General features: G+C 36.6%; 1 long non-coding RNA gene across 2 annotated transcripts; it reads right to left on the bottom strand.

Moving 5' to 3' along the window:
• Positions 1–4,898: 4,898 nt before the first annotated feature.
• LOC140957846 (uncharacterized) lies at positions 4,899–8,989 on the bottom strand. 2 transcript variants are annotated; one of them, XR_012171703.1, is made up of 4 exons: positions 8,684–8,989; positions 7,897–8,541; positions 5,564–5,797; positions 4,899–5,393 (listed from the first exon to the last, which is right to left on the bottom strand). It is a non-coding gene; the product is annotated as an uncharacterized lncRNA (long non-coding RNA). The 2 variants fall into 2 exon arrangements; XR_012171702.1 differs by lacking the exon at positions 4,899–5,393 and having other exon boundaries at positions 5,404–5,797.
• Positions 8,990–11,833: the final 2,844 nt, after the last annotated feature.

Genomic DNA, 11,833 nt, shown 5'->3' with positions numbered 1-11,833 from the left:
CACATAACGTGGCGGAGGCAAAAACAACGGAGGAGATGATGTCCATTTTGTCGGACATGTACGAAAAGCCATCGACAAATAATAAAGTACATTTCATGAACAAGTTATTTAACCTGAAGATGAGAGAAGATGCATCTGTGGCTAAACACATCAATGAATTCAACACGATTGTTTCACAGCTGACATCGGTTGAAATTAAATTTGATAATGAGATTCGGACACTTATTCTTTTGGCGTCTTTACCAGACAATTGGGAACCGATGCGGGCAGCGGTTAGCAACTTTGTTGGAAAAAAAAAGTTACAATTCAATGATGTCAGAGATCAAATTCTTGCTGAAGAAGTTCGCAGGATGGATAAAGGTGAAGAAACATCATCGAGATCTGCTCTAAATATCGAGAACAGAGGAAGGGGCAGGAGTGGAGAAAAAAGTTCTAACCGATGGCGCGGTAGGTCCAAGTCAAGAAATGAAAAAGACCAACACATTTGAAAAGAATGTGAAGTGCTGGAGCTGTGGTGAGACTGGTCACTTGAAAAAGAATTGTAAAACAACAAAGAACAACGCTAATGTTGTTACCGAGGAGGTACATGATGCTCTATTATTATCCATGGAAAGCCCGGTTGATTCTTGGGTTATGGACTCGGGAGCTTCATTTCATACCACTGGTAATCGTGATGTATTCGATAATTACATTGCGGGAGATTACGGAAAAGTTTTCCTGGCTGATGGAAAACCTTTGGAAATAATTGGTATGGGTGATATCTGGATGAAGATGACAAATGGATCTGTCTGGAAATCAACAAAGTAAGGCATGTACCAAAGTTGACACACAATCTGATTTCAGTGGGACAGCTTGACGACGAAGGTCATAGGGTGACCTTTGGTGATGGTTCTTGGAAAGTGAAAAAGGGAGCCATGATTATTGCTCGAGGAAAGAAAACTGGAACACTTTATATGAATTCCAGTTTGAGAAATAAATTAGCAGATGTGGATGCTGGAGCTAATTCAAGTATATGGCATAGTAGGCTTGGGGATACGAGTGAGAAGGGAATGAAAATGCTTGTTTCAAACGAAAAGCTACCGGAATTAAATATCGTTGAACACAAGCTGTGTGAAGCTGTCTTTTTTGAAAAGCAGAAAAATGTGAGCTTTTCAAAAGAGGTTAGAGAACCGAAATCGGCGGATTTGGAGCTGTTACATACTGATGTATGTGGACTATCTCCTGTGACATCCCTTGGAGATCACTCCAGATATTATGGCACTACTGTTGACGATTCGAGCAGGAAATTTTGGGTTTATTTTGTGAAAAATAAATTGGATGTTTATGAGACATTTAAACAGTGGGAGTTAGCCATGGAAGATGTGATGGATTCACTGTCATCCAATCACATGTGGGAGTTGTCAAAACTTCCTGAAGGTAAAAAAATTTTACATAGCAAGTGAGAGTACCGGTTAGAACATGACGGTAGCAAGCGATACAAATACTTGTTGTAAAAGGTGAAAAGGAAGTCATTGGTTACACTGATATTTTCTCTCTGGTGGTAAAATTAACTACTATCAGGACTGTACTTGGATTGATGGTAAAAGAAGATTTACATCTGGAACAGTTAGATGTAAAGACGACGTTTTTTCATGGTAAGCTAGATGAAGAAATGAATCAATCACAGGGATTTGAAGTACGAAGGAAAGAGAAAATGGTGTGCAAACTTCAAAAGAGCTTCTATGGTCTCAAACATGCTCCAAGACAGTGGTACAAGAAGTTTGATGGTGTAATGAATAATGATGAATTTCTGAGGTATCAGGCTGATCACTGTTGATATGTGAAGCTTGAAGGTTATTATATCATACAATTGATATATGTAGATGATATGTTGATAGCAGGAGCTTGTGTGGAGGAGATTGATAAACTTGAGAAAGAGTTATCAAAGGATTTGTTTTGAAGGATTTGGGTGCTGCAAAACAAATCCTTGGAATGGGGATCCTTAGAGATCGGGTGAATGGAGTCTTGAAACTTGAGAAGATTCCTGGAAGCAAGAATCCAGCTGATATGCTCACGAAGGCTGTTATCATTGAAAAACTGAAGATGTGTTTGACTTCAGTTGGTCTTCTGGACTAACAAAGGAGGTATGAGCTGCTGCACTGACGGTGTGAAGACATGATTGAAATCAAGTCTTCAAGTGGGAGAATTGTTAGGCAAGTGGGGCCCACACTGAATAAAGAATTCAGGAAATTAGAATCCCACATCGGGAATTCTTTCAATGCCGACTTAGAAATTTGTTATAAATTAAGCCTTCCTTGTTTGTTTTTAGTATCCCAAAATCAAAAGCTTTTCAGCTTTGATAAAAAGAGAGTGCATAAAAAAAAAGAGTGTATTTTTTTCTTGAGTGCGGGAATTCTCTTTGTGTGAGTTAGAGAAATTATTTTATCGGTATACTCGGGTTGGGAGTGAGAAATATTGAGTGTATTGTTGTATACACTTGTTGTAATATTTCTTCCAGTTATAAAAGTTGCAGTGCTCCGTGGACGTAGCCTATCTTGGGTGAACCACGTAAATCTTTTTGTTCTTGTTGATGATTTTATTCCACATTTTTGGTACTATTATCATCGTGACATCGCTTCGGTGTAATTTTCCAACAATTGAAGTGGTTTTTCTTTAGCTATTTTAGAGATTCTGAATTTAGAGGGACCATGCAATAGTATCCAATATGATGAAAAATAAAGTCGTTAACCTCAGAAAAGAAGGATTCAAACAGAACATGATTCCCCATGCTATTTATTTATAATTTTTTAAACAAATTATTTTGTTGTCTCATTCATTATTATTTTAATTTTTTTTATTGAAAATTGAACGTGAAAAATAATCAATATGCAAAAAAAAAAAAAAAAAAGAGAAAATATCAACTTAGATATTTAATTACATAATTCTTGAGTCAACCTAAATAGTTTATCCACTTCATTTAAATTGATTAGTCGATCCTAAAATTGATATCAAAGACGAAACTACATTTTGATTATAACATATTGCGAGAAGTGAAATAATCGAGAAGGATATTATTGGGAAGAAATAATTGTCCCCGCGAGAAAATCGATTGATGCACGCCTCTTAGGTTTCTATGTTGGTTAAAAGATTTAAGTTGTATCGTCACTAAAATTTATAAATTTTGATAAAACTATAATCGTTTGATCTTATGTACACGTTATCACAAATATTATATCGGAATAAACATTGTATGTATAAAATAGTGTGTGCAGTATGAATTCATATACATTAATCCATATCTTAATTTTAAAAAAAGAAACTATATTTTTTTTAAAAATCAAGCCGTACATATTAGAAAGAAACAAAATAAAGTTCCAAATGTCAGATTATTATAAATAATTAATCTTTACTCCTTGAAAATAGGATTGAAAATTAAAAACAATGGAGATATCGTATATAATATGCATGATGACAATGAGACGAGGTGGAGGTGGGTACGAGTTTATCATCCCCATCTCTGCCTCTATACCCGCTCCGATTCTTGTCCGCGGGGGAACAAATCCCCATTCCAGCCCTAATCTCGTTTCAAAAATATTATGAGTCAGAACGGGGGCGAGTTCGTGGATTCTTCGAACCAAAACTTATTATTATCTAATAATAATAATAATAATAATATTTTCAGGGCGGGTTCGGGGATGGAGATAATATCATCATACCCGTTTCGAACTATTTTGGAGATTTAAATAAATCATCGAACCCGAAAAAATTGGGGATCACCTGTCCCCGTTTCAAGTTTCTCCCGCAGGGCCCCGAACCCGTGAGAATTGTCATCCATAATGATATGTAATACTTGTGAGGTCTAGTTATTTTAATTATTAATAATTATCATGCAAAATGAAATTAATTTATATAACAGTGGAAAAGGATTTAAAAATAATTTAAAATGGAGAGGGCCCTATAAAATTTCGACATGAACTCTCTGTAAATAAGACATACCAGAAATTTAAAATACCTGTAAAATAAAAATGAGTCAAGGACGACACTGCTGAATTTATAAACAGTCACATGTTAGTGTCGGCCAAACACAATCCAACAATCCACAAAATGTAGTTCAAATAAGCCGACAAAGCTTTAAAACAACATAAATTATCTCCAAACAAGAAATAACAATTCAAATAAGCATACAGATGGATGAGACATCTCTCTGGAAATAACGTCTAGTATTATTTTTAATCTTTTTCAATCTATGTTAGTATCTAGACTAACTGGAAGAATACTGCTTGAGCAGAACTACTCGGGATGCCTACTCGGGTGCCCAATAGCAGCCACAGAAGCCCCCAGTAAACAATTTAGGTTAAGATTCTGGTATGAAACAGTTAAACAACAACAATAATCATAAATTATGCATAAACATATATAAAGATGAGATATGAAATTCATGAACATGACTCAATAATCACGAGGTAAATGGAGCCAATAAACTATTAAATATCAACAAGAACACTGCTCGAGCACCAACACATGAGAGTTACATCATCATCCAGATAAATCGCCTTTCTAAGTATGCACGGTATACCATGCTGTACTGAAATCGTATATACAATTTCAGTTGTATCAATACAACTAGATATCGTAATCCCAACGTTCACCCCGAGGGCTCCACTTACAAACAAGATTGTTCAATCGTATATACAGTTTCAGTTGTATCAATATTGGCCTATCAGTCACACCATAATACCGAGATATAAAACAAGTGCCGAATAATAGTGAACAATAACTGATAACAAAAAATAATATGGCTCAATATGTATGTCATAATATTATGTCCTATACTAAATGACATAAACATGTCAAATAAATAAACATATAAATCATCGAGGCATTTAACAACTCATATAACCCGCAGAATTATATTAACAATAATAACAACACATAAATATATTTAAAACATAATTTATTCAATACCGTCATGCGTTATCGAACTGTAACATACCTGTACCAACGAACAACGATCGACAAACAATCTTTAATCTCTTCGCCCTAAAAATAATTATAATAAGCCGAATAATTCTACATTTCACCAATAACCGCTAAATAATCCCACTAATTCCGAAAATCACAAAATTTGAATTTATTTTGCTAAAAATCTAACCTAAAAATTTAAATTACTAAACTTCGTCTCAATATTCTAAAAAATTCACCAGTTCGTATTTTATTTCTAATAATTTTCTTAAACATGTTTATTTTTCCAACTTTCCGAACCGAACGATTTATTTAATTAATTATCGCTCCAAATCATCCCAAAACTCCAATAATCAACATATTAACCATAATTCCCCAAATAACGAACATTTAGTCTGATACAAAAAGCTCGGGTCAAAGATTTATATCTCACATGCGTCCAACGCTTGGACCTACAACATAACCCGATATATGCGTCAATATAACATTATTTAATCGACAAAAACGAACTAAATATAACACAATTTAATTGACGAAAATGAATTATATTAGAGCAGGTAATTTCTCAATTTTCGGCAACTTTGTTATCGAACGAAGGGCTGGGATTAATCGAGCTCAATACCTCAAAACTGAAATGATGATAGGTCACTAGTGGTCTCGCGGTGGTCTCACTAGTGGAACTTGTCGGAACCCGTTGAAAAAGTACCTGGAATGCTCACACACGACTGGAAAAATCGCTGGAACAAGGGGAAACGAAGAGGGCTTAAATCCCTACTCCAAAAACATCACAAACAACCAAGAACCAAACCAAAAAGTCACCTAAAATGCCAAGGAATTTGGGGAAGAACTGTTGGATCTCGGTTTTCTCGTGCCCAAACGCAGCGGAAGTTTTAAAATTTTTATTTTATTTTGACAATCAAAATATATTTGTTTTAGGCACTCGTATGGTTTTACGATCAAAACATTCATAGAGCGTTTAGAATTTATAACTTTGGTGAATTAATCACACGGCTCCAACTATTCCGGAGTTAGCGGATATAGCTCTTGATGAATTCTCTACGAACGTTCTTCAAAAACTCCTTTGTTTATTCTTCTAATCAGGTTCACGACTAGATGATTTGTTCCTCTTCTAATTTGCACTAGAAAATTAGAAGAAGTTTTTCGAAGAAGATCAAAATTTGATAGGCGGCTCAACCCCAAAATTCCTTCAAGGTGGACAAAATATTTGAGAGGAGAATGGAAGGGAATTTTCGAAAAATATGATACTAGTATGGAGGCTAGGGTTTAAGTCTCCTACTTAAATAAAGCCTCCATCACCTAATTACCATAAAATAATATATGGGCCTCTTAATTAACATTAATGAGCTTGATTAATTAATTAGACTAATCCAACTAGTTTAATTAATTAATCTAAGTCCATTAAGAACTTTAATTATTTAGTATGTTGGACTTATACTCCTACAAGCCCATTAAACATAATTCCCACTATATTTAATTTAAATTTAATAAATTCAACTTTTGAGTTTAATAAATTAAATTCATTATAAATTCAACTTTTGAATTTATTATTTAAATTATAAATTCAACTCCTTTGAATTTTATTACCTCCAAAATTTAATATTTAATAAACTCAACTTTTGAGTTTAATAAATTAAATTCTCAAATTTTATAGATTCAACCATTTGAATTTATTCTCTCCATATTTCATAAATTCAACTTCTTGAATTTACTATCTCATAAATTCAACTCCTTGAACTTATTTTCTCAAAATTTAATTATCATAAATTCAACTCCTTGAATTTACTATAATAATATATAAATTTAACTCAGTGAATTTATTCTCTCAACGGGAACAAACGACCCAGTGCTTGTGTGACCCTCAATTATTCAGGGATACAGCTAGCCGTGGGTTCACAACTCCTTGTGATTCAGAATAACATTTATTCTTATTTGGGCTTACCCTAGTTAGCCCCATTTTTTTCATCAACACCTTGATCAAGAATGTCAGAACTCATTTCTGATTGCACCCATCGGATCATGGTAAGAGCGTCTAGTAGCATCGCCCCATGATCCCCTAGGTATCACTGATAGTGTCTGCAAGAACCAGGCGATTATGATTAACGTACAGTACGGTCCCTTCATCTCATATATCCCGATCGAATCTGTAACCATTGGTTCATCGAGGGTTGTATATTAATTCGATAACTATGTGACATATATAATAGTGACATCGCGTGTACTATTTGGAAAACTCCTTCTCCAACGTACATCTCATACTCTGGCCAGAGATTCCATGCACTATTATTACTTCAGATCACATAGAATATCCACACCCATAAGTGAGCGGTGAATCCCTGACTATAATGCACTGGCTCCTATATGTGTCGCAACTGTACCCAACCTCGTCACCTGATGACTCTCATGGAGCCGGTAAACGAGTCAAAGCACAGCCCTAGCATATAGAGCCTCAGTGTTGTCCCGGGTCATAAGGACTAATGGTGTACAATCATAACCACAGACTTATCCTCCCGATGAATGATAACCACTTGGAAATTCCGAGGGAGGGTTGTTCGATATAATCATCATATGACTATCCATCTGTATGTTTGGACATCTCCACGCCCTTACCAAGAAACGCAGTACACAACATCACAGATGCTAGTCTCGAGCTCAAGCGACCTTTATCCCTGTTTTAGGCTGCTGAATCGACTAGGAAAGAATTTAGAATATGCAGTGTTTACAAATGAGTTTCAACATCGAATTACGATTCATTTGTATTAAAGCATAATCAAGGACTTCATCTATGCTGCTTGCATGGGTATACAGATAAAGTATAACGAAACCATTAAAAAGTAAAATATATTAAAATAAAGATTGTTTATTACACTTGAGTCAATAAATTCTCCAGCCAACAGTTGGTTTACAGGACATCTACTCTAACAAGAACAGGACCACAACAACTTCGATCTGCACTGTTCTTGCTCGATCCAAGGTGGGGAAAATGTTGCTGGCTCGCCACTGCTTACACTGGTGGCAGGAGGTGGCGCACGATGGATGGACGTAGGTGGAGCAGATGTGGATCGACGGAGCATCAAGGTAGGTGAGAAAGAGTTGGTTTGTTGTTTTATTTCTTTCTATAAACTGAAGGTAGATAAATATGTATATGTATGTGTTGTGCGTTGCTTATTAAAAATAATAACTCATACTCTTTTGATCCATGGCAACCTCTACCTCCGCAGCGTGTAATTTACCCCTCCGATTTTCCGTTGACGATCCAACGAGCCCTTATTTCTTACATCACTCAGATAATTCGGGGCTCATCCTTGTCTCGCAACTACTCGCTGGTGATAATTTTGAATCATGGAATTGGGCAATGAAGAGAGCACTTTCTGTCATGAATAAAATTGGATTTATAGATGGACCAAATCTGAAAGCCATCGTAATTTGTAGGAACATTTCATATTCGCAATCTTGATTTTGATGTTAACAAAACTTGTTATTTTGTTTCTAACATATCTACTAGAGTGTAGAAAGCTGAAACTGATCGGGTCACAAATTGATCAGTTCCCGAAGCCTAAACTGAAGCTGTCAAGACGCCAACTGATTGCCAAAACTGAACCAGTTCAACCGATTGTTCAACTGATAGGTAATTCAGCAGAAGATCTTTAGAAGACCGGTCAACTGATGAAGTGCTCAACTGATAAAGAAATCAGCTGAACAAAGCAACTGATACAGTGAAAACAGTCCGAACTGATTTCAATAGACCAGTTCAGAGAAACAATTCTACTGACCAGTTCAGAGCATCAGTTGTAACTAATCCGTTCGCACATCACGATAGAATTATCAATGGAATATAGCTAAGCGCGAATATAAAAGGTTCATGCTATAAGCTACCCACAGACAAAGGTACAATAACGGACGTTGCAGCAAAGCTGAAAAGAGAAAAGATTTCAGAACAGTTGTCAGAGTGACAAGACATGTCCTAAGGAAGCACATGCGAATGCAACATACATTATTATTGAATCTTCATATACGGTCAGCGGAGCGCCTATAATATCAGGTACCTTGTCAACACTTAACAGATTAAAAGTGAGTATTAAGATGACTTTTGATTAAATTGAGGATGAAAATCAAATGGGTTTTGCTATCATTTCCCTTAATATTTGTTCCAATAATATTTTTCTAAATTTACAGCTATTATAAAATAATATTTATTTGTTTGTTTGTTTGTTTTTTTTTTTTTTTGTCACGAGGGCTCCTTAAATCAGTGCGGAACAACGAAATCATATTTATCGAACAATAGTTAGATAAAAATTAATCATTATAACCAGCTAAACTGAATTTTCTTTCACAATATCATAATATATTTAACTATTTGCAATTTTTTCTCATTCCAACACTTCATTTTTCCAAATCTTATATTGAAAAATCGAAAAATCTTTTATAATATAGGTTTGAAATAAAATATAAATGGGATCTAACGGTTTTGAAGTTTCCACCACGTACATTTAGCTCTTGTTTTATATTATATTTGATGATGTCCAGGTAGATTGGGTGAGTCGGGTGGGAAATATACCAGAGTGGGCAATCTACCAGATAGAGATGTGTACTTTCTCCGTGAATGCTGGTAGCCGGGAAAAAGGATTCCGGGCTGAGCGATCTGTGCACTTGAAAAGCAAAGAATGTCAGTGGGGCAACAGAATAGTTCCGATGTAGCCATTCTGACGCTTAAGTCAGTCGAGTATTAACGCAAAGGAAACAAGATTGTTATCTCTAGAGTATTTAGTGGGTGCTTGAGATAAATGTTGAGTGAATGTTCTTGATGATCGAGCAAACCTGAATATTTATATGAGAAAAGGTAATGATGACCTTGTTTTCAGTGCCCAACTAATTCTCATAATCAAATGGCTGCTCATGCCCTGCCAAATTGATACTGTCAATACTGACAACCCATACTATCTCTAGCTTTGTTACATCACCCTCAACGTGCATAGACTGACACATTAATGATTTCGAGGTATAGTGATCTATACTTGTGGGCCCAGGATCGAGGTCTACACGAGATGCTCGAATAGTGGTCATGATGTGAGGACACAGACAGCCTCCCTGACCCATTATCCTAGTCTTTTTGTACCACCCGAGCTAAGCTGGGGCCCGGATTTTTCTGGCCTAGAAAACTCCATTAGTTGCTGCATACCCAGAGATGATTTACATAAGATCACTATTTTTACCCGGGCTGGTCTTCTTCCCAGAAGCCCTGGGCTCCTGATCACTCTATCTGAGTCCGAGGATGACTCAGGCTCTTTTCGGGGTATCACTACACCCTATTTTTATAATCGGACTAGAGTTCAACTCGCTGTCACGAATGGTCAGATTGTACTTGGGCGGGGAATCAATTATTTTTGAATTTTAGGCCTGTTAGGGCTGATGAAAACATGATGACGTAAACCCTAACCGTTGAAAAAATAAAAACCTCGTTGCTTCGTATTCATGACCCGACTTTTAGTCTTCTTGGGTGACTTGGTTCAATTTCCAAGGTGTATGTTGTCCATTCATTTACTTAGAGATCAACGACCATGATCAATCTTTTCCTACTTATAAATACTAACCGCTTTACCTCATTTCACACATTTGCATTCTCGTGTTCTTGTTTTCCTGCTCCTTCGATTCAAGTGTTTTTTGCTTCTCTGCGACGAATATGAGTCCTCAATTCCGACCGCTTTCTCCTCCTTTTCACTCTCGTGAATTTTATTTTCTTTATCATGTCGAACTCTACCTCCTCCATTTTGAGTGCTAGTTCTCGGGGCTTCTCGGACCTAGAGTCTGCCACGTTGGACTCCGACTCTACCATTTTTGTGTCTCCTGCTATCTCTGCCTCTCTCTACTCTAAGAAACCAGTTCTCGCCCTTCTTTCCAAAAAATCCAGAAACTCAAAACTGTACACCAGGCTGCCAGGCCTTTTATTGCCCAGAAGAAAGGTCAGGGCAAAGCTCGTGCTCCTCCCAAAACAAAATCAGAGGCCTCGAGCACCCCATGGTATTCTATTATGGTCAGTATTCTTTGCCCGAGGGCCGACGAGGACCTTCAAGTTCTTGGATCTATCCATCTTCTTGCTCCATCCTCATTCAAGCTGACATGCCAACGGAGGGGTTCTATAATTTTTTCGGGATAAAGTCCGTAGTGGTCTCCAATTTCCCATCCCTTATTTTTATATTGAGGTGAACCACTTTCTCGGAGTCTCTCTAAACCAATTTCATCCCAATTCTTTTCGCATAATGGCCTTCGCCTATGTGCTCTTTAAAATGAACAATCTATTGATCACCCCTTTATCTTTCACTACTATTTTGTTTGTTGGTTTAATGAGAGTGCGTTTTTTCTAACCGCTCGAGTTAACAAAAGCTTCTTTGATGATATTCTTTCTTCTCTGAAGGGAAGGGATAGAAAGGGCATTTTTTCTTTATTAGTCTTCCCTCCCCTACCAAATGTCCAATCGATTTTCTACCCAGCCTTCCTTCTTAGCCCGAGCTCCGCCGGTCATATAATTTTGAGGAGCCTTATACTCGGAGCTAGGAGCACGTGGTGGGGCAGAAATTTTCCTTTTTTGTGCTAACTTCCGAGGAAAATCTGGTTGCCTATGGGTTGCTTTCCCGGGCTATTTAAGAACCCTTGATTCACCAAAAAACACGACCAATAACCAAAGATTAGCTTGTAACAACTTGAGTTGGTGAAGTAACACAAAGATGATCTTTGATGATCTGATATGAATTCTAAAGCGTGTGCTTGATGAGAACTTTAAAGTTAGAAAGGTTTGAGAGTTCAAAGATCTTTGAATGTTGATCGTTATGTGCAGAGTTTCGGTTCTTCTTCATTCTTGAATCTGGATATTTATAGG

Source organism: Primulina huaijiensis, chromosome 14, assembly GCF_012295235.1.
Source record: "Primulina huaijiensis isolate GDHJ02 chromosome 14, ASM1229523v2, whole genome shotgun sequence".
Taxonomy (NCBI): domain Eukaryota; kingdom Viridiplantae; phylum Streptophyta; class Magnoliopsida; order Lamiales; family Gesneriaceae; genus Primulina; species Primulina huaijiensis.
Note: the sequence above shows the minus strand (reverse complement) of the source record. Positions and strands in the feature narration are given on the sequence as shown.